Genomic DNA, 21,931 nt, shown 5'->3' with positions numbered 1-21,931 from the left:
TTCAAAGAGACACAGTTCTCTCTTCAAGTGCCACACTAGGAGAAACAAATGCTGTCTGAGTCAGGTGCTCTGTCCTAGGGGCATGGGAGGTGCTGGGAGGCCCAGGATGGAATGGGGGAGCCGGGACCCAGATCCGATCCTCTTGTGTGTTCCGGTACTGGATGCTGGTGTTGGCTGAACAGACCCCGCTCGTGGTTTCATCTCGGTAAAGACAGAGTAAGGGGGGCTTGTTTCTTTGTGTAGAGAGCCTGCTGGTGAGTACGAATGGAAAACTCAATTATCAGTGAGGTTAGGGGCAGGGTGAGAGGTCAGGGCCGAATGCCCGCGCTTCCTCTGGGTGCTGAGAGAGCTGCTCCTGTCTGCACTGCTTGGGAGGAGGATGCATTGATCAGGGTCAAAGGTTGTGTGTCATCAAAGGCGGTCCAGGAATAAAGGGAGCCCTTCCCAGGGATTCTAGGATGGCCTGTGGAAACCCAAGGCAATTCATGCTCAGATGTGCCTCATACCCAACAAGTCTAGAATTCTTATTACAAAATTCACAAGACAATGTTGCTTTATCTTAGGATAGCTTTCAAAGACTTAGGACTTGAAGGTGGAGAGTTTGGAAACACTCTCCACCTATCCTCCTTAGCCAAGAATTCTCCCCCTCTGGGGCAGAGGATACACATATCTTCCTGTTTTGAGAAAAAAAACAATTCATTAAAAAGTTCTTTGTATAAGTCTGGACACCCCAAAGATAGGACCCTAGCTGCCCTTGTTTCACACTTATCTTTTCCCATGGGAATATTTCCTTTGTAGACAAAAAACCGCACACACAGTAACTTGAGAATTGGAAGTTAAATTTGAACAATAACATGGCTAAAGGATTGTGTAGAAAAACCATAAGGATGGGAAGAAAAAAAGAAAGACAATCTACCAAAAGACAGAGAGGTAAAAAGAAAGACAGAAATTTAGAGGGAAGGAAAGAAAGTTTATGTGTGAACCCAGAAGAAAAAAAAAGTACCACACGGGCAGATGCAGCCAACTATCATCTGCTGATTTAAAATATGACAAACATTCCCAATTGCAAGATTCTGAACTAGAGGGGAGAAACGAGTTTTCCAGCAGATATATATTTTTCAATAATCATTTCTTGTTTTTTACAGTGAAGTGCAAAAAATGAACAAGGAGGCCCAATGATGCATCTGCTTAACTTTTCAGTTGTCAACGCAAATTAAGCACAAAGAGGACAGAGTTGATGATGTATCAGGAACATTTTTTACTTCCAGAGCAGGTCTGAGTCCCAGCGGAAGACTGAGGCCAACTGAGCCAGAGGCACCACTTCAATAGGTCACTGGTCTCTGCAGGGGAATTAAAAGGTATAAGAGTTCTGCCTGCATAGATGCTATTTGTGACTTGGATGTTTTCTTTCTAATACAAATGCATCAAACTGTTCATAGGAATCTAGCTATATGTAAGAAGTCTGGATTATCTGCCTGAGAGAACTGGCCAGTATCTCACCCATGAGCACCAGAACCCATTTCTAGATTACTAAGAAATGAGCACAAGAACACTGTGTATAAGGCACTGTGTTCCCAGACCTTTCTAAATTTTACTTAATGCAGGTTAACTTCATCAACCCTGGTGAACATGCCACCTCCTCTAGGAAGCCTTCCCCGTTTGCCCTGTCTCAGAGACACTTGACTCCATGGGCTTCTCTGCAATTCTGTTCTGTGTAGGACTGCCTAGTGCCTAGCCTTCTTGTGATATTCCTTGCTTATGTCTTGTCTCCGCATTTGATTTGGAGGGTCCTGGGCAGGGACCACTGGGCTGGGCTATGGTAGGTCCCCTGTAAAGACCTGTTGAATAATTAGAAAAGACAGTGGCCCCATCTGGGTGAATCCTGAATTTAATCAATTTCCTGGATCCTTGTTTATCTTGCAAGTAGGATAAGAATGTCATTGAAATCCTATCATGTAGTCATGGAAGAGCTAATATAGTCAGTGTACTACTACTCACTAAGCATACTGTTTAGCTCTGCGGTGTTTTGTTTTGTTTTGATAACAAGGCTGTCTCGATGAAAGAAGCAGGGCATTGTTTAACATTCTAATGCAGGCTCCTTATTTCACGACATACTGGTAGTTAACACTTGGAGTCGCAGTGAAATAAAACATCTAGGCCAGTGCCGTGGCTCACGTCTGTAATCCCAGCACTTTCGGAGGTTGAGGCAGGTGGAGCACTTGAGGTCAGGAGTTTGAACCAGCTTGGCCAACATGGTGAAACCCTGTCTTTACTAAAAATACAAAAATTAGCCTGGCGTGGTGATGCGTGCCTGTAGTCCCAGGTACTCGGGAGGCTGAGGCAGGCGAATCGCTTGAACCCGGAAGGTGGAGATTGCAGTGAGCCAAGATGGCACCACTGCACTCCAGCCTGGGTGACAGAGCAAGACTCTGTCTCAAAAAAATTAAGAAAACAGAAATAAAACATATAGCCTCACCCTCTTCATTTGACATATGTGGGCTTTGAGGCTGATAGAGAGGTAACTTGTCCATGATTACACAGCAAGAAATAGAGCTGCAGTTGGTACCACGGCCTCATAACACTGGGTCTATAATAATAATAAAACACCACCAGTGTCAATGCGTGTAAATTTCACACCCCTTATCACACTGCATGTACAAAGTAGTGCTGAGACTTGGCATGGCAGGCATTAGTCTCTCCAAGAGGAAACAGGCTCTAAAGATCCATCCAAATGCATAGAGTGCAGAAGTGGTGAAAAGAGGACATTAGGACATCCCAGCCCTGCCCACGTTCAGAGCTTGTTCCAACACATTAGTCTTCAGATTAGCTCACTATTTTAGCCCTACATTCTCCAGCAATGGCCTGAGAGGTGTAGGTACATACTGAATGTCCAGGCCTTGTTAAAGATAACTGCAGGACAGGTTGGGCATGATGGCTCATGCCTGTAATCCCAGCACTTTGGGAGGCTGAGGCGGGTGGATCACGAGGTCAGGAGTTTGAGACCAGCCTGACCAACATGGTAAAACCCCATCTCTACTAAAAATACAAAAATTAGCCAGGTGTGGTGGGGGGCACCTGTAATCCCAGCTACTCAGGAGGCTGAGGCAGGAGAATCACTTGAACCCGGGAGGCGGAGGTTGCAGTGAGCCAAGATCGTGCCATTGCACTCCAGCCCGGGCAACAGAGCGAGACTTCATCTCAAAAAATAAAATAAAATAAAAAATAAAAGATAACTGCATGATGAATACACAAGTGCTACGTTTAGAAATTGAAATGCTCCGAGTTTTTAGCAGTTTCATCTGTAATAGAACTCAGTTTCTAAGAGGCTCTACACCTGTGTCTTCTGGTAACATACCTACTAGCTATCTCAAATCTGTTTTTGAACAAAGTATGGGAAAGATAATACCTCAAAATGAGCCTTGATTTACACAGCAGCAGGCAAGTTCTCTGATAGAAAATACTTTGTAAATCACGAACCTCATGCAAATGCTAGGTATTACTTATATTTTGAAGCCTGGAACAATGAGATGTTTGACATTTTTCAATTAGAAGTATGGAACTGAGATACTTGTCCGCTGAAAACATAACACAACCCATAAAATCGTATTTTTTCTTTTAATTTTCTTTTTTTTTTTTTTTTTGAGACAGAGTCTCACTCTGTCACCCAGGCTTGAGTGTAGTGGCACAATCTCGGCTCACTGCAACCTCTGACTCCCAGGTTCAACTGATTTTCCTGCCTCAGCCCCCAGAGTAGCTGGGATTACAGGTGCCTGCCACCATGCCCGGCTAATTTTTGTACTTTTAGTAGAGATGGGTTTTCACCATGTTGCCCAGGCTGGTCTCAAACTCTTGAACTCAAGTAATCTGCCTGCCTCAGCCTCCCAAAGTGGTGGGATTACAGGCATGAGCCACTGCATCTGGCCTAAGTTTCATTTTTAACAACACAAATTAGTTCAATCAAATATCTTAAATCTTAAAATGAAATCCTTTTGAACAGAAAACAAAATACCACGTGTTCTCACTTATAAGTGGGAGCTAAACATTGGATACTCATGGACATAAAGATGGGAACTATAGACACTGGGGACTGCTACAGCAGTGAGAAAAGGAGGAGTGGAGGAGGCAAGGGCTGAAAAACTATTGGAGACTATGCTTAGTACCTGGGTGGCAGGATCAATTGTATCTCAAACCTCAGCATCACACAATATACCCAGGTAAGAAACCTGCACATATACCCTAAGAATCTACAATAAAAGCAGAAATTAGTAAACATAAAATAAATGTAAAAAAATAAGAAATACTTTAAGCAAAGCAAGCCACACACAGGAACCAAGAGGATCCTTACAAAGATTGCTTCTTCCTCTGGAGCAGACACCCACCAAGCCGACAGCCACAAGTAAGTTTCCTTGCAATTTTAAAAGCCAACGATTTGCCACACTTTTGTAGACCTCACATAAGCTCTTCATTGCACGTGGGAAACCTATGAACACTTTATTTCTGCTCACAACTTCCTGTCTGGATGTTGGCATTCAGGGGGCCTGGGAAGGGGTTTGTGGCTGCAGGGCCCCCCATGCTCTGTGGCTGCCAAATAAGGCCTCGTTTGTTACAATGAAGTGAATCAAGCTGGCCGATAGGCCTAAGTTCCCTTTTCTTTTTTTCCCCAGGAGAAGTTAGACTCCTCAAGTGTGGGGTCTAGATTTGCTGGAAGGATGCTTAGCTAAACGTAGTCCACAGAGAAGTATGGGGAAGATCTTTGTTTTCTAGACCTGTGACTTTTCTAATTTAAGTGGCTAACATATGATCTTTTTAAGGAAAGAGGTCTTTACACCAGCTTGGACTGCAGCGGAAAACTGGGAATTCCTTGGCAGAAAATCTCTATTCAATTTATTTTTATTTTTTATTTAGAGACAAGTTCCCAGCCTGACCAACACAGTGAAACCCCATCTCTACTAAAAATAGAGAAATTAGCCACGCGTGGTGGCACACGCCTGTAATCCCAGCTACTCAGGAGGCTGAGGCAGGAGAATCGCTTGAACCCAGGAGGCAGAGGTTGCAGTGAGCTGAGATCTTGCCACTACACTCCAGCCTGGGCGACAGAGCAAGGCTCCATCTCAAAAAAAAAAAAAAAAAAGAAAAGAGACAAGGTCTTGCCCTGTCGCCCAGGCTGGAGTGCTGTGGTGCAATCTCGGCTCACTGCAGCCTCCATCTTGCAGGATTAGGTGATCCTCTTACCTCAGCCTCCAGAGTAGGCATGCACCACCAGGTCTGGCTATTTTTTTTTTTTTTTTGTATTTTTTGTAGAGATGGGGTTTTGCCATGTTGCCCAGGCTGGTCTTGAACTCCTGGCCTCAAGCAATCCACCTGCCTTAGCCTCCCAAAGTGCTGGGATTATGGGTGTTCGTCACTGCGCCCGGCTTCTATTTTAATTTTTTTTTTTTGAGACGGAGTTTCACTTTCGTTGCCTAGGCTAGAGTGCAATGGCGTGATCTTGGCTCACCACAACCTCTGCCTCCCAGGTTCAATTTATTCTCCTGCCTCCGGCTCCTGAGTAGCTGAGATTACAGGCATGCACCACCAAGCCTGGCTAATTTTGTGTTTTTAGTAGAGATGGAGTTTCTCCATGTTGGTTAGACTGGTCTCGAACTATTGACCTCAGGTAATCTGCCCCTCTCAGCCTCCCAAAGTGCCAGGTTTACAGGCATGAGCTACCATGCCTGGCCTTCTAATTATAACACTACTTTGCAAATTCAACTCACACGTTTTCAGAAAGATTTCAAAGTCTGCTGCCTCTGGGATGAAATGGAAACTCCTAGGCTGCGTCTGAGTGACAGCAGCATAGCGTGGCCATAGGCAGAAGAGCCAGGCTGTGGAGGTGGCTGGAATTTGGTCCCAACCTTGACCAGGTACACCCTGGGTCTGAGTGACAACAGCATAGCGTGGCCATAGGCAGAAGAACCAGGCTGTGGAGGTGGCTGGAATTTGGTCCCAACCTTGACCAGGTACACCTTAACAGTGAACCAGGAAGGCTGCCTTACTTCCTGGAGGCTCAAGGTCTTGATATCTGAGATGGGGCCAATGCTAACATCTAAACTCTTAAAGTTATTGTGAAGATTAAAAGAGATAATGAATGTCTCTTACCCCCAAACACTGATGACCTCATCCCTCACCCCCTTTTCCTCTTTTTAATTATCTTTCCTGACTTTTTATTGCTTCTTAATTCATTGAGGTCATACTCAGAGGAAGGCCCTAGACACAAGTGGACCCTGTTGAATTCCATGAGTTTCCAGTCCTCAAGGAGAACATCTCCTGGGGCAAACGCACAAGTGAATGTAAGGATGGGGTACACAGGCTGTCCACAGGCTCGGAGGAGGACCAACTAACCTGGCAGTTCCCACTGTCCTTCTGGGCCTAGGTGACTCCTTTCCTAGCTTTATGTCTACAGTTTTATTCATACCTATTGTTCTTCTTGCAAGGAATATCCTTCAGGCATTTGGAGGAAAATGGGTGTGTACACAAAGAGAGGGAGAGAGAGAGAGACACACACACTAATCCTCTGTTCCCTGACCACCCGGGGCTCCAAGGAGAAATGGAATAGGACATGGCAGACACTGTCCTTCCACTCCTGGAAGCACATGACAGTTGTCCAGAGAGTGAGTCAAGAGCCATTCGTGGGTGACAACAAAGGACTCCAGTGCAGGGAAGAAAGGCAGGCAGGAGAGTTCTTATGATATGTGGGTCACTTCACGGTCAAGGCATCTGAAGGGAAGAGGATTCAGCTGGGTTTGTGTACAGAAAGGAGGTTCCAAAAGGCTAGTGCTGGTGAATCCTCAACCCCTCCTTTGGGTCTTTAGAGGGCCCCGGAAGTGGCTACCTAGGTATTGGGCAGACAGGGTCCTCAGCCGGTCCTGGCCCCACCAAGGTGAGCCGCGGGGGCTGTGGCCAGGATTCGGGAGCCTTCTCTCCAGTCAGCCTTTTGGGCATTCAAGGGCTGAAGCAGCAGCGGGGCAGGCCGCGCCCAGTGGATACGGCTTATCAAGTGCCCGGCCCCCATCTCTCCTGAGCACAAAAGCCTCTTGTGTGGCTGAGTGCAGAGAGCAGACACAGGCCATCCTCTCTTCTCTTTGTCATTAACGTAATCTATTTGATCTTGAGGGTGGTTTTGTTTCAGTCTCTCAAGGGGTGAGGGGGACAGAGGGTGACATTTCTTCTGACTTTGAAAAGCAGAATGAAAGGGTTAAGCAGGAAAATTAAGCCCTGGAAAAAGATGAATCTGGGATCCTCTCTACCTTGTCAGAAAGGAATTTATGCTCAGACCTACAGGAAATTCACCTATTCTTTGGAAAGAAAGTGATTTTGTTATCATTATCGCTACTACTAATATGATTATACTTGTTTACATTTATTTATGTACATCTTACCTCTTTTTCAAAAGGATTTTAACATACCAATAAAACAGGTTTACAATGATTAAATAAAGGAATGATGGTCAAGAGAAAATAAGGATAGAAGAACTAAGATGATAACAGGTAAAAAGTTAGAAGTTAACATTTCCCCTCTGAGGGCCTGGGGAATGACTAGATGTGGACGAGGACTCAGTTCTGAGCTTCCTAGCAGTCACATTAATGAGGGAAACACTCACATGGTTCACAGCATCAGCAAGAAGCAAGCTGTGTCAATAAAAGACAGCACTGTGTGGTGTATCAAAAATATGTATTATCAATAAAATCCCTCTATAGATTTGAATATTAGAAGATATGGCCCTTTGGGAACTCCCAGCTACCTCTAGAGCAGCATTTTCTGTTTGTTTGTTTTTTTGTTTTTTTTGTTTTTTTTTTTTGAGACAGAGTCTTGCTCTGTCTCTGTCGCCCAGGCTGGAGTGCAGTGGTGCGATCTCGGCTCACTGCAACCTCCACCTCCTGGGTTCAAATGATTCTCCTGAGTAGCTGGGATTACAGGTGCCTGCCTCCATGCCTGGCCAATTTTTTGTATTTTTAGTAGCGATGGGGTTTCACCATGTTGGCCAGGCTGGTCTCGAACTCCTGATCTCAAGCAACTGCCCACCTTGGCCTCCCAAAGTTCAGTGATTACAGGTGTGAGCCACCATGCCAGGCCTAGAACAACATTTTCTCTTTCTTTTTTTTTTTTTTTTTTTAAGATGGAGTTTTGCTCTTGTTGCCCAGGCTGGAGTGCAATGGCATGATCTCGGCTCACGGTAACCTCTGCCTCCTGAGTTCAAGCAATTCTCCTGCCTCAGCCTCCCGAGTAGCTGGAATTACAGGCATGCATCACCATGCCTGGCTAACTTTTTTTTATTTTTAGTAGAGATGGGTTTTCTCCATGTTGGTTAGGCTGATCTCAAACTCCTGACCTCAGGTGATCCGCCCATGTCGGCCTCCCAAAGTGCTGGGATTACAGGCGTGAGCCACCGCGCCCGACCAAACAACATTTTCTAAATTGTGTCTTCTGAAACATTGATTCTGTGAGACACTAAGAGGTATTTTTCAAAAGCAGACACTGTTGCCAGATATGCATGGCAAGTCTGACACTCTAGTCCCCTCTCCGAGATTTGCAATGTAGTCTACTGAGGACTCTGAGAAGTCTGCAGAAAAAAATACCTGTTTAATTTTGTTCAAACAATCATTTTCCAAACTCTTTTGATCACAGAGCCAGAATTTGGAGAAATCTCTAAATTCATGTGGCAAAGCTGGTTTTCCCAGGGCGCTGTCTGGGAAATGCGGCACGTTCTTTCTGGTTCCAATTTCCACACACACATACCAAACAGGTTCTATCCCTTTGGGAGAGTTATGGTGCGCCTAAGACTGCCTTGCCGTTTTCCACCTCTGCCTCCCTCAGGGGCTGGACTCCACTCAGCCAGAATGCTAGAAGCCAGCTGGGCTCTGATCTGAGGCGCCTGCACCCTGGAGAGACAGAGCAAGACCTCAGGGCCTTTGCACAGCCTTCTAAACCGAGCACCCACAAGATGAATGGATCTTTCATTTCTAATATTTATCCCCTCTCATTGCATAATACCTATGCCAACGAATTTTTGTTCTGTTTTACCAAAGACTTCCCAGTGCACCCAAGGGCTCTGGGGTGGGGGTGGGTAGTCCCACCGCATGGGTACCAGGCAATTACATTACAGCATGATAAATACAGATATCTCTGGGCTCTTGGGAGAAACAGAGCCCTCTGTTTCCAGGTAGGTAGGCTTCCTGGAGGAGTTGACACTTTAACAGAGGTTTAAAAGATTGGCACAAGCTATATGGAAGAGGAGGTGTGGGGTTGCATTTGAGGCCTGGATGAAACAAATGGTCAGAATTGGCTCTGGGTAGAACAAATGGTGGGGCAGAGGGTGAGGCTGGGGAGCAGGAGGAAGCCAGCCCCGCAGGAGGCAGCATGAGCTTCCTGTCCAGGGTCCTGAGGAAAGGCATGGAGGGACCTCCGGGGGGCATGGCAGGGCTTTCCTGTTACAGCCTCCTGGTGATGATGGACTGTGGTGTAGAAGGATGCGTGCCAGCCGTGGGCTGAGGCTGTGATCCACAGAGATGAGAACCCCACCCAGGGCAGCAGCTTTGGGGCTCACGGCAGAGCCTCGGCCCTCGGCTCCAGTGGGATAATAGGGCGACATGACAAGCTCTTCGTGCTCCCTGGAGGCTTGGTGCTCCCCCTGGCTGAACGTCAGAACAAATTAAGGGCACTTGTCTCACAAGCCCCACCTGGCCGACAGCGTCGTGGGGCCGGCTGGCAGGGGAAATGTGTCACCAGCAGCATCTTGGACCTTGGCCATTGGCCTCGGAGCAAGAAAAGCTCTCTCTGCCCTGCCTGTTTAGTGAACAATGTACAGGAGTACAAGAGACTCTATGGCAACCAAAGACCTGTGTCAGGGTCATGGTTTGAGGTTTTCTGTGCTCACTAATGTGGAAAACAGAAGCCTCATGCTACATCAGCATTGCGGCTGGTTTACATAAGCAGTCAGAGGCCGCACAGAACCAGAGGTGGAGCTGGGGCCGGGGCAGCTCCACATCTTGCATTTGCATGTTGCTAAGTGTGCATGTGTGCGTGATCTCATTTGACTTCACAATACTCTGTTACTCTGGGATTCCTTGTTATCCCCACTTTACAGACAAGGAAACTCTGTAGGTTCCAGGGAGGGGCAGGGACTTACCCAAAGTCTGATTCTAACTTCAGTGCTCTCTCGAATTGACTAGATGTGGAGGCGTCTCAGAGCTTGGTGTAGCGTGAGCTGGTGGGCAGAGTCCCCTTCCCCATCAGTGTCTCCCTGAGTCCTGATGCCAGGAGGGCAGGGCCCCCTAAGGTAGGGCACCTTGAATGCATCCTGGGCTGATTCTGGGGTCTGAGGACCAAATGGCTGGGAATGAAACAGGGACAATGAGTTGGATGTTTTCATCCAGTGCTTGGAAGCCGTCCTGGAGTTACCACTAACAGTGCTGAAGAGTGGAGAGCCTCTGGGTTCTGGAGAAACACCTGGGCCCATGCTGTCCCTTCCTCCTGAAAGCTCCTCTTCTCCTGTCCCTGCATGAGGCTTCACCCCTTCATGCTTCAGCTAGCATATCCTGTTATCTGCAAAGTGTCTTGAATCTCTCATCTGGGCTGGGTGCCTCCACTTTGTCTGCTCACTGCTCTTGGGACACCCCTTCCCCAGCGCTTATGCCACTCTCAGGTCACGGCTTCATTTATACTTTTCATTGCACGAAGACAGAGACCTCGCATGGGCCCTCGGATGTGTTCCTAGCACCTAGTATTGTGCCTGGCACACATAAGGCTCAATGAATATTTGATGAATGAACAAAGGAAGAAATGAACAAATGAAAGATTTCACTCTCCAGTGGCAGAAAAGCAGACATTAGGGCTCAGGAAAGCTTGCTCCATGGCTGGGGCAGCTGGGCTGGTGGTTCTAATTATGGGTAAATCTGAGCATTGGATCCCCTGAGCTCAACTGAGATGTGCAGTGGCTCCTGGCATCTGCCTGCCAGTAGAAGCTTGTCAGGGTTCTAAGGCAAACAGTTATTTTGTTGAATTATGCAAAGAGTCAGGTTGTTGGAATTCCATGTAGATCTCAGCCAAAGCCTAGTGATGCTTTGAGAAGATGGAAATACAAAATGGAATTCAGAAACAACTATTTTTTTAAAGTAATGTGTGTTTGCTATAGAAATTTTAGAAATGCGGGTATACACAAAGGATCAAATAAATAGGCTGGGCACAGTGGCTCACACCTGTAATCCCAGCACTTTGGGAGGCTAAGGCAGGCAGATCACTTGAGGCCAAGGAGAATGAGACCAGCCTGGCTAACACGGTGAAACCCCATCTCTACTAAAAATACAAAAAATTAGCAGGGCATGGTGGCTCCCACCTGTAATCCCAGCTACTCAGGAGGCTGAGGCAGGAGAATCTTGAACCTGGGAGGCGGAGGTTGCAGTGAGCCGAGATCACACCACTGCATTCCAGCCTGGGCAACAGACAAAGACTCCATCTCAAAAAAAAAAAAAAAAAAAAAAAGAATCTGTTAAATAAATAAAACAATTATCTCACCACCTGGTGGTATTGCACATTAGTAGCTGGGGCCACCTGTGCACTTTTCTTTGATTCCATGTGGCCCCTCCACATGGTATCTCCAGCACCATGGCTTTAGGGTAGCCAGACTCCTTCAGTGGCAGCTCAAGGCTCCAAATGTCCCGGTCCCGGTAAACAGACCCAGGTGGAAACGGAAGTCACTCAGACTCATTTTTGCCAGATTTCATTGCTGGAGGCAGTTAGATGGTTCCACCCAGGTTCGAGGAGAGGGAGCATGAATTCCATGTCTCAATGGAGGCCTACTATCCACCCCAGTATAAAGAAAGTTTACCGGATGGGATATGAAATAAATTGATGTGCTCATCTTTGGAAAAGATTACTTGTCACAATTGAATCTCAGTATTTACTATTACATTGTTAATTGAAGCCAATGTTATTTCAGTCGGGAGTTCTTCATTTTTTTTTTTTTTTTTTTTTTTTTTTTTTTTTTTTTTTTTAGACAGTGTCTCACTCTGTTGCCCAGGCTAGAGTGCAGTGATGCGATCTCGGCTCACTGCAACCTCTGCTTCCCAGGTTCAAGTGATTCTCTTGCCTTAGCCTCCTGAGTAGCTGGGATTACAGGTACACACCACTGTGCCTGGCTAATTTTTGTATTTTTAGTAGAGATGGGGTTTCACCATGTTGGCTATGCTGGTCTGGAATTCCTGACCTCATGATCTGCCTGCCTCGGCCTCCCAAAGTGCTGGGATTACAGACATGAGCCACCACGCCTGGCTGGAGTCCTTTACTGTTGCACTAAAGTCAAAAAAGAATTCTTGGCCAGACGATGTGTAAGCATCTTACATTGTATGGTGTTTCTCAGGTTCCAAAAATCTTAGCAGAACTCATTTCATTCAGGGCTTATGATTTCCTGATAGGGATCATCAACCCCATTTTACAGTGATGGAAACAAGTCTAGAAGGGAATTAACAAAGATTTCTTCGGTGTCATCAACTGATGGAGCTGGATGTAGATCTAAATAGCCTGTTTCAAACCCAGAATTCTCTCCTGTACTCCAGGTAAAGCCACTTGTTGTGGACAAAATCCACTGGGAGCCACAGTCTAGTCTTAGGAAATTGTAAAACAGATGCAGGGGGTGAAATTTCCTTTTTAATGTTTTAACTTTAGATTGGCCTTCTGCCTCTGACTCTAGAATGGTTTGTACTGAGTAAATATTAACCCATGGCTCCATGGCCAGTGTTTTATGAGCTGGTGGAATGCCCTGCAGCAGGGGCTGGGGAGAGAGGAATTGGCTGGCCCCACATTTGAAGATGGCACCTGATGCTTGGGTCAGCAAATGTCTGAAAGGCTTTGCAGCTTGCTGGGCAGCCCAGGTGGGAACTTACCTCTTGGTGAAAACATCAGGAATCTCCCAATCCCTCAGGAAACCCCGATCCCTCAGAATAGATCAGATGATGGCTGGGACTTGTATTGGTCCATTTTCACACTGCTGATAGAGACATACCCGAGACTGGGTAATTTATAAAGAAAAAGATGTTTAATGAACTCACAGTTCCACGTGGCTGGGGAGGCCTCACAATCATGTTGGAAGGCGATAGGCACGTCTTACATGGCAGCAGCAAGAGAGAATGAAAGAACCAAGCGAAAGGGATTTCCCCTTAGAAAACCATCAGATCTTGTGAGACTTATTCAGTACCATGAGAACAGCAGGGAGGAGCCTGCCCCCACGATTCAATTATCTCCCAACCCGGTCCCTCCCAATTATGAGAGCTACGATTCAAGATGAGATTTGGGTGGGGAAACAGCAAAACCATATCAGGACTCTTTAAAGACCTCCGTAGGCCTTCAGCATTCTTTTATTCTTTTGTTTGTTTGTTTTTTCTTTTTTTTGTTTTTTTTTGAGATGGAGTTTTGCTCTTGTTGCCCGGGCTGGAGTGCAATGGCATGATCTTGGCACACCGCAACCTCCACCTCCAGGGTTCAAGCAATTCACCTGCCTCAGCCTTCCAAGTAGCTGGGATTACCTGCATGTGCTACCACACTAGATAATTTTGTATTTTTATTAGAGACGGGGTTTCTCCATGTTGGTCAAGCTGGTCTCAAACTCCCAACCTCAGGTGATCCACCTGCCTCGGCCTCCCAAAGTGCTGGGATTACAGGCTTGAGCCACTGGGCCTGGCCTAGCATTCTTAGTTTTGGAGACCCTGCCCAACATCATATCAAATATGTTATGATATACTTACATCGCACATCATGTTATTTATTTATTTTTGCTTTAGAAAAAGCTTAAGCCTGGTGTGTTGGCACATACCGGTAGTCCCAGCTACTCAAGAGGCTAAAGTGGGAGGATCGTTTGAGCCCAGAAGTTGGAGGCTGCAGTGAGCTATGATTGTGCCACTGTGCTCCATCCTGGGTGACGAGAGAGACATCATCTCTATTTTTTTTTTTAAGTTTAAAAGAACTTTTGTAACTTTGCCTTTGAAATTATTTGGCTATAGATACTTTACTTTCACAGAAAGTTTTAAAAATTTTCTCAGCCTATTTGGGTACTCATGCAAAGTAATGAAATATAATCAACAAACTGTTTTTGAATGTAATGAAATTTTCATGAATGATAAATTCATCAATTCAGGAAGTGGCATATGAAAGAACTTTACATTTCTCAGACATTTGACTTACCATCCATCTGCTTTGACCTTGCAGTTTTCATTTTGTATTGCAGGGCCAATCTTTTTTTTTTTTTTTGGTAGAGTCTTTCTTTGTCACCCAGGCTGGAATGCAGTGGTGCCATCTCGGCTCACTACAACCTCCACCTCCCAGGTTCAAACAATTATCCTGCTTCAGCCTCCTGAGTAGCTGGGACTACAGGCACCCGCCACTGCGCCCAGCTAATTTTTATATTTTTAGTAGAGACGGGGTTTCACCATGTCGGCCAGGCTGGTCTCAAACTCCTGACCTCAAGTGATCTGCCTGCCTAGGCCTCCCAAAGTGCTAGGATTATAAGCGTGAGCCACCGCGCCCAGCCCAGGGCCAATTATTTTTTGTTTTCAGATCTCAAATAGTTTTGCAGGACTCTAAAGAGCTGATAGCCCTGTCCTGTAGCTCTAGGGCCTAACAGATAAGATGACTCTGATTGTAATGATGCTGGTGTTTCCTTGATATAAAGAGCCCCAAAGTCTCTATAGTTGTGTCTCCAAAGTGGCAAAATGGAAGCCACATAAAGAAATCACTCCCCATCACCAATTTTCTTTTCAAGTGTGTCGCGTACACTGCTCTGCTGCTGCTCAGTACATGGAACATACTGGGCAGGGATGATTACCAAATAATTCTGGAGGCTGATGGCTTTGAAACACCAATGAGACAGAGAACCTGATGGTGGAAAAACTCTTCCCGAGAGGAAAAAAGCCATAGATGGGACTTGCCTAAGTCTTCCTTAGGGAGTGGGAAAGAGAAGGGAGCTCACATTGCCAAAAACCCAACCCAACCCATGGTGTACTGGGGATTTTAGGAATTTCATTTGTCCCTCTGATATCTTTTCAAAGTGAAGATTCACCCGATTCTACAGAATAGACCACTGAGGCTCAGAAAGGCCAATACTTGACCCCAGTGATACAGGGACAAGATCTCGGATCTGCCTAATTCTAAGGGTCTGCTTTCTCTTCCTGCCATTGTGGATGGACAGAAGTGTGTGACATTTTTAGAGGAAATTAGCATTATGCTGTGTAGTTTGTGCTTGGAATACCAGCAGGATTAAGGAAATTGCAGGAATGATACCTTTTAGAATTTTCCATTTGCAAAAGCCACAATCCTGTAACAAACACCCCTGTAACAAAAACTCAAGATGAAAGAGCCAGAGAGAAGCAAATTAAAGGCTTGGAAAGATGCAAATCAAGTCTTTGTCTAGAGTAGTGGAGCCAAGAACCTGGTGGCTTTACTCAACAGGTATTCACTGAGCACCTACTCTGTGCAGGAGACCCTGAGAGATGATAACCTCTCAGTCTTTTTTCTTTTTTCCTTTAAATAGGGATGGGTTCTCGCTATGTTAACCAGGCTGGACTTGAACTCCTGGGCTCAAGTGATTCTTGCCAGAACTCCTGGCCTCCCAAAGTGCTGGGATTACAGGTATGAGCCACCATACTTGGCCAACCTCTCAGTCTTAAGTCCTCTGTTACATATAGACACCAAGGTGCAGTGGAGAGGGAGGCTGCAGGAGAGTTGGCCTATGACACAGAAGATTGGAATTCACAAACTTTCCACTCCCTGGCGGTGTGGCCTTAGACAAATGAGTGCATTTCTGAGCCTTAGTTAACTATTTGGTAAGATACAGGTGACCATTCTTGCTCAGTCTACCTCATGGGCCTGTAATATTCTCAAAGGTCCCTGGTAAATAGGTGTGTGGAGAATCCTCATTATCACTCCCCCTAGAGTAGGCCCTTTTAGAGGGCAGGAGTGTCTGTGTCTCTGTCTTCAGCACAGGCCTGGCAGACAGCACGTAGGCCCTTGTGAGTGTGGGAGTCAATCTCTTAAATCTTAGCTGAAATACAACATTTATCAGGATCCTCCTGCTCTGTTCACACCTTACACTTGAATCCAACCTCATGGTGCACTGACCAGGGCTCTCTTCTTTGAACGTGCAGAAGATGCTGCATTAAAGGTCAACTTTGTTTGCAAAATAGCTTTATGGTTCTTTCTGTAAAAGCTGAAGGACTCCAGTGGTCATCTCACTGAAAAGGAAGTTTCTTCCCTAGCAGATGAGTCTTCACAAATAATATTCTCTTTCAATTCACACCGCAGATTAGGCAAGGATCCTTTGTAACTCCCAGGACCACAGGTCTGAAAGGGTCCTTGGAGGTCACATATTCTTATTCCTTTATTTTACAGATGAGTTTGCTGCAGAGTGCAGAGGACTTGCTCCAGGTCATAGATCAGGGCTGGTCTTATAGTTATGTCTCCTTCCTTCAACTTGATGAAAACAACTCTCCTGGCACTTCTCTGGAGCAAAGCCGGCGGTCCTCCTTGGATATGGTGAGCCACCAAGCTGGCTCTAAAGCAGGTGGACAAGTTCAGGGCCCCCTGTTCTGATGGGTTCACAGTCCTTCCGAGGCTTTTGCAAGTGTTTTTCTGGTGCAGGGCTCTGCACTGGCCCTCCAGAGAGAGACACAAAATGGCTATTTTCGCAGATACACTCATGGTGGGAGTGGCCATCAGCCAAAATGCCCCGATGTGCTTCTCAGAGTGTGTGGCTAGACCTCCCTTCCGCCTCCAGCCATGAACTCACAGGGCCATGGGAGAAGATGGCTGTCCTGCAGGTCAGGGCTGAGAACAGTGGCTGACTGATGGCGACAAGGGCAGTCCTGAGTGGCCTGCACAGCACCTTGATCTGGAACCCAGAGGAGTTGTTGGCTGCAACAGCAGATTAGTCAAACTCCCAAATGGCATCTCTGAGCAGGGAGTTTGAGGTAAAAAGGCCTGGACTTCCTTCCTTCTTCACTAAAACAGGACTGGAGAATGAGGTCCTTGCATTGTAATTATACTCTGGCAGGAAACAAATAACTAAGGCATTTCTCTAAGTGAGGAAGGAAGGAAAACATCCAAGGCTCTGGGGATCTTTCAGCTTCTGCTCTTGTGGCATGGGAATAATAAGAACAGCCATCTACTCTTCAATCTTTGCCAAGCCCCATGAGGTAGGTATTTTCCTCCTTAGTCTACAGACGCAGGAATGGTGGGTTGCCTACAGCTGCAATGCTGGTCAGTGGTGTCACAGAGCTGGGACTGAATTGTGCTTGTGCCCAACTCAGAAGCCCCGCAGGTCTCTCTGCCTCACTTGGTGTTACGTGGAGGGGGCACTTTCTCTTATGAGCTCAGCATAGTCACAGGTGCACAGCGATACCCAACCAGGGAGGCAGAAGTCCACTCTTCACTTTCCCTGATAACTTGAGTGCCTGGGTGCACTCAAGGAAAGGGCTCCTGTTCCTTCATACAAAAGTGCTGTTTATTCACAAGCCATGCCTCCTGGGGCTGCACCCACCCCACAGGGGCGCCTTTTTTCTAGTTCACATGGAGGGACCAAGTAGACTAGTGGTGGCCTTATATTAGCTGTTGTCAATTGAACTTCTTTGGGCCTGAGTTTTTTTCTCCTGAGAAGTGAGGCTCTTAGGATGCCTTCTTACTTACAAAGTAAGTGTTGGGGCTTACTTACAAACACCTGCAGGTTGGCAGATGTTTGTAGGCTGGCGTGTGTGTGTACGAAGGAGAAGCATCCCTGCTTAGAATCCTGTCTCCCTGGGCTGACGGTACTTCTACTGGTCATCCCAGTTCCTGGGTTGGGGTTCACCCAATACAGGCTGCCTCAGCCTGAACTTTGCAGTGATGGATTGGTGACCAGGCCCTCACCACAGGGCTTCCAGGGACCACCAGTCTCTGGTGTAGGCATATACTAGGAGGAAGGGATTGAGCAGCCAGCTGCCCTGTGCTCTGTAAGGACCCATGGTGCACCCCCACTGCAGCCACTCTGGGGATGGGCCCTAACCCGTCTCTTTCTCACTGCCTGGCTTTTGTAAATGTCCCTGACCTCTTCTTTGCCCAGCAGATTCCTGTTCTCCTTCCTCTGTCCCACGCTGAGCACACAGCATGGAGCACAGCCCTGGGCACACAGTAGGTGCTCTGCCCTGCTCCCTGAACTAGTGGTCAGGTGAATGAGCCCTGACTTTGCTCTGCCATTGCTGGGCTGTGTCTCTTGGATTGCTCCCCGTTCCCACAGGCCTGGGCCCATTAAGCTTCCATCTCTCACCTCGTTATCGCCTGGGCTTGGGGGTTCTTGGCTGGGAGGTCTGAGGTGTCCCAGCTTCCCCCTAGGCAGAGCCCCTGCAGGTCTTATTTAGGGAAACCCCCACACGCAGAGGGGCATTGTCTCAGTGGGTTGAAAAGGCCACTTTCCTCCAGCTCATTGATCAGATCCCAGAGAACAGTGGGGAGCCTGAGCCCAGGGGCCGAGGCGTCTTGAGGGGCTGGGGCTTTCTGAGAGCCTTTATCTCAGCACAGGAGATAAGACTCCAGTGGCTGCAGGAGCCATAAAGCAAGGAGGGGCTGGCAGTTGACGATCCCGGGGAGCCGGGCTTTGAACTCTGCCCTCATGGGGGTGGGAAGCCTTTATGGCTGGCCTGCTCTGGGGCAGCCAGAAAAGAGTCCCCAGAGCTGGCCCCCTGGCACCCAGACTGCACGGTGAGACAACCGAGCCCGGAGTGGTGGGGACCAGCGGCGGAAACAGCGCTCCATCCGGGCTTTATTGACTTGTAAACGGCACCATTAAAGAGGAAGGCCTCACCTTGGCTGGAAGCAGCTGTGTGCGCTGCTGTAAATCTAGGGCGAGCTCCGAGGCTGCAGCCGGGCCTGGCAAATGCCAAGCATGCCCTGGGCAGAAGGGGGTGCAGGCCAGGGATCCCCACCACACCCAGCTCCTAGCTCCACTGAGGGACTGAGTATGGGAATTTATAAGAAGGATGTTTACCAGGGGAAATATCAGTGGCTAATTAGACTTTGCAAATAAAAAAACTTTTCAAACTTTTTGTTTTCCACCTTTTTTTTTTTTTTTTTTAAAGAGAAGGGATCTTGCTTTATTGTCCAGGCTTGTCTCGAACTCCTGAACTCAAGCAATCCTCCTGTTTTGACCTCTTGAATGCTAGGATTACAGACATGAGGCACAGCACCCAGCCATCCAAAAAAAATTGTTAAAAAAGAGAAAAATTTCTAGACATCTTTGAGTCTCTATTCGCAAAGTTAGCCCAGAAAGAAGGACATTGAGGAGCCAAGGCTTAGAGTGGCTTGCGGAGGAGTGAGTGGAAGTCCATCATGGCTTCTTGCTCAGCGTGTATCCATGGACTAGCTCCGGAGAAGCGCAGGTCTCAAGTTTTTTTGTTTGTTTGTTTTTTGTTTTTAACATAAAGAATAAACGTAATACCAGCTCTCAAAGGTTGGCTATGATGATCGAATGGGATGAACACAGAACACTTCACCAGTGGGAGGTGCTCAACAAGTGAATTTTCTTTCTTCTCCGATTGACAATAAAACAAAACAGAAATTTGAGATATTGGCCCTCTTTTTGTTTTGTTCCCCTGGAATTAGCTAACCTTGCACAACAAAAGACTAGACTACTAGCTGCCTAGGGGCAGGGACAGCCCTGCCTGGTTCTGTTTTGTAGGCTTAGTTGTTAGGAAGGAAGCTGGTGTAGAATTCTGAGAATGTTTTCTACAAATGTTGGGTGAATAAATAAAACAGGGGACTAAGAAAAAAGAAGGAAAGAAAGAGTGGAAGGAAAGGAGGGTGGAAGGAAGAACACAAGGTCACTTTTCCTCTGGACAAAGTCCAGAGTTTTTGGAAGAGAAGGAAAGGAGAAGTAACATTTGCCGCCTCCCGCTGTGAGCTCAAATGTTATAAAACTTAGTTCTCACAACCACCAGGAGGGCCCTGAGGATAATTGACCAAGCTCTGCTATTTACTTATTAACCAATAAGTAAATCTGTCTTCTGGGCAAGTTATTTGCTGAGTGGGTGAGTAAGTTCTTTGTGCCCCTGTCTTCTCCTCTAAAATGGTGAGAATTAAATGAGATAATAGGTGTAAACCCATTATACAGTTATTGGCAAATACTAAGTGCTCGATACATGTTGGATATGGTTATGCTTCACGATGAAGAAACAGAGGTTAAGTAACTTGGCCGATTCACAAATCTGAGAAGCACGTGGCTGGATTCCCATTTTGCTTCTAGAGCTCACACCAGTTCTCCGGGGTCTGCAGCTGTTGAGGCATCACAAGGAGTGGTTTGTGGAATCCCCACGCCGCATGGTCTCAGAATGTATTACCAGACAGAACTACTAAAAGGAACTCTTTAGGGGACATAACTTTTAGGCTGAGCTGCTGGAAAGGGTTAATTGGGCCACTGGGATTCTTATCTTTGTCTGAGGGATTCCTTCATTCATTAAATGACGAACAGATAAATAAACAAACAAAGCCAAAAGGAGGTAAGATCCTTAATGCTTACAGAGCCCTTACCCAGCCCAGCCTCAGCCAGGAGCTGCAGCAAGCTCACAGCTCTAGGACAGGGCCCCTCACCTCCCTGTCTCCAGGGACTTAGTATTTGCTAATCACTGCTAGTCACAAGTAGGACATCCTCAGTGCTGTGTGTTGATGGGAATCAGTTTCTTATCATATAACAAGGAGGCTGGATGGCAAGTGGCATTTCCCACCATCTAGCATTCTCTAACGATTCACAGTGAGAGAGATGTCAATCCAGGAGATGCCTCTCCTGGTCCCTCTGCATCTGAGATTTCAGCCTAGCCTTTGTAGGTGCTCGAATATGTTGATCAAATGCTTAGATAGCTCTCAGGGCAAGGCACTGTTCTCTGTGTCCACACATACTAACTTATTTAATACTCACCTCAGTCCCACTCCTTTGCTGTCAAGGAACTGAGACACTAAGAGTTTAAGCCCACACAGTCAGCATGTGGTGAAGAATTTGACTCCGCGCAGCCTGGCGGCAACGTCGGTGCCATGCTATGCCGTCTCCCTGCAAAACGGAGCCCAGAAAAATGGAATTCAGTTTACAAAGTGACTATTCATCTTCCAAGGAGGGATAGAATGAAGGAGCTAAAGACAGAGGGAGAGAAGAAAGACATGCAGAACTGGGAGGGGAAACGGGGGCTCCTCCTTTGCAGCACCTGAGACACGTGATCTCTCTGCCTGTTCCTTCCTCCAGCACCCAACCCCCTTTGCCAGCAACTTCCAGATAATCCCACTAAGAATTCCAAGCAGGTCTCATTGCTTCTTGGAAAGTAGCCGGCAGAGGCCCACACCCGGAGCATGCGAGTCCGGTTCCGAGTCCTGAGACTGGCAGAGAACGCTCCTGGGAGGGGTCGGCCTTCCCATTCCCCTGAGTCTGGGCCCGGGCCTGCCACATTCCATTCTTCAGGTCTTAAAAGCCTCCTATTCTTTTACAAATCACTGGTTCAGACCTAAATTATCCAGATAATTGAGCCGCCTGGCCCGTCATTTTGTTGGCATAGACTCCATTTATGTGTAATCTGAGAATATTCTATCTGCCGTGGAGTTTCTTCCAAAGGCATTATTTCTAACCTTCTTTAAGAAACAAATTTCCTGTTGCCATGGAGATCATCTTTTGGCTAATTTTATCAGGCTCAGGAGCCAGGCTGGAAGCAGCTCTCTCCTGTCTCCCAGGTTCTCTACTTTGCAGAGTCCCAGGTTGTCTGTCAAAAGAGGCTCTCGGATCTCAGCAGCCTGCACATGAGACAATTCAGATGATGGCTACATTTTGGTTTTGAATTTTAAAAGCCTTGACATCATCTGCACAGGCATTTTTGATTTGTTTTAATGAGAAAACACATACAAT

General features: G+C 46.8%; 1 long non-coding RNA gene across 1 annotated transcript; it reads left to right on the top strand.

The window, feature by feature from the left end:
* The first annotated feature begins 10,121 nt into the window (after positions 1 to 10,121).
* On the top strand, positions 10,122 to 19,613 carry LOC129057755 (uncharacterized). Its single transcript, XR_008522508.1, has 4 exons — positions 10,122 to 10,315; positions 15,557 to 15,654; positions 16,414 to 16,557; positions 19,476 to 19,613. It is a non-coding gene; the product is annotated as an uncharacterized LOC129057755 (long non-coding RNA).
* The last annotated feature ends 2,318 nt before the right edge of the window (positions 19,614 to 21,931 follow it).

This window comes from Pongo abelii, chromosome 12, assembly GCF_028885655.2.
Source record: "Pongo abelii isolate AG06213 chromosome 12, NHGRI_mPonAbe1-v2.0_pri, whole genome shotgun sequence".
NCBI lineage: Eukaryota > Metazoa > Chordata > Mammalia > Primates > Hominidae > Pongo > Pongo abelii.
Note: the sequence above shows the minus strand (reverse complement) of the source record. Positions and strands in the feature narration are given on the sequence as shown.